Genomic DNA, 1,524 nt, shown 5'->3' with positions numbered 1-1,524 from the left:
GCTCCCTTCCTGTGGCCCTGCCTTGGGAGGACTGTATCCCTCTACTAAAGCCAGCTCCCCAGAACGCTTGATTGGCTTCCAATACATGACCTTAAAGGGAGTCCTCAAGGGAGCGACTCCACTGGGAATTTGCCCCATTGCTCCTCTGAGAGCATACATTTCTAAAACCCAAGGCCCAGAATAAGAGCCACATGCAAACTGGAAAACGAGGTTCCACGGTGCCTGAGCAGCAGTTGCCCAGTTGCGTCTGGCCGTGGAGAAGCCATGTGTGCAGAGCAGAACGTCTTCATAGCCTTGTCAAACTGTGACCTTGGGGACAGGCCACCAGGCTTATCTTCTGAGGCACCTCTAGGCGTTCTCCAATAGTCGACCTTTGGCCTACAGCCGAGGGCTTAACCCTGGGTGCCACTCTGGGCCTTGGGTCCGGAGTAGCAGGGCTGGATTAGCTATAGCTACTAAGAAGGCAGTCAAGGAGAGAGGCAAGACGGACTTGAGCTCAGGGCAGTGTTCAGAGGCTGGACAGGGCCTCAGGATGAAGGGAATTGTGCATCGGGCCACCGCAGGAAGAGGTCTGTCTGCCAGGGGTTTCTCACATGAAACTGTGAAAACGGAAGTGAAGGAAAATGTGGGAGGAAAAACCCTTTCCTCAACTTCCCGTGTGAAAATATCAGTAAAAATTTATAATGTCTCTTGTCGCAGACCTGAGGTTTGAAGAGAAATGACAAGGAAATACAACACGGGCCCCGGATTGGATCCTGGAACAGAAAGAGGACAGGATTGGAAAACAGGGGTGAAACCCAATTAAACTCTGGAATTTAGTTGATCATGATGACAATGTCGATTTCTTAGCTTTGACAAACACACCACAGAAATGAGCACAGTATCATGTTAGCAATGGGAGAAGCTGGATAAGGGACCGTGGGACCTCTCTGGGCTACCTTTGCAATGTTTTCAATGATTGCAAAAGAAAATGTTTATTTAAAAGATACGTTTTTCACGTTACCTGGCAGTGAGGTTCATTTTTATTATTTGGAGGAACCCTCGTGTGGTATTATGGATACAAGTAGCACGGCACGGCAATAGAAAAAAGAGCCGCATGCTCACCCCAGCTCCTCCACGGCTCTGTGAACTGAGAGTGAGTGGGGAGCTAGACTGGGACCTATCCTAGAGCAGAGGGCTGCGCAGAGAGCAGGCACCAGTGGAGGGGCCTGCCCTCTGCCCTTGGCCTCCTGAATGACCAGCCACTTCCTGTGTCTGGGCAGTGCATGCCGTTGGTCAGCTGCTTAGATGAGCTTTTCCACAGGGACGGAGCACTCCCACTCGGAGGACCTGGGCACTTCGGGGTGCGGGTTGTGTTTCTCTTCTTCCTGCCACACGCGCGGCTACCTGAGATGACCTGCGCTGTGTTCTGAGCTCACGTTGTTTCATCGTCATCCCATCAGCTTGGGAGGGCAGGACCACTCGACCCATTCGGTAGACCGGGAAACTGGCTGCAGAAGCTGGAATCGCTTTCCTCAGAGCAGC

Source organism: Echinops telfairi, unplaced genomic scaffold (genome assembly GCF_000313985.2).
Source record: "Echinops telfairi isolate 266 unplaced genomic scaffold, ASM31398v2 ScPeMD7_1713;HRSCAF=2227, whole genome shotgun sequence".
Lineage (NCBI taxonomy): Eukaryota > Metazoa > Chordata > Mammalia > Afrosoricida > Tenrecidae > Echinops > Echinops telfairi.
The sequence above is the reverse complement of the archived record's forward strand: the minus strand, read 5'-3'. Positions refer to the sequence as shown.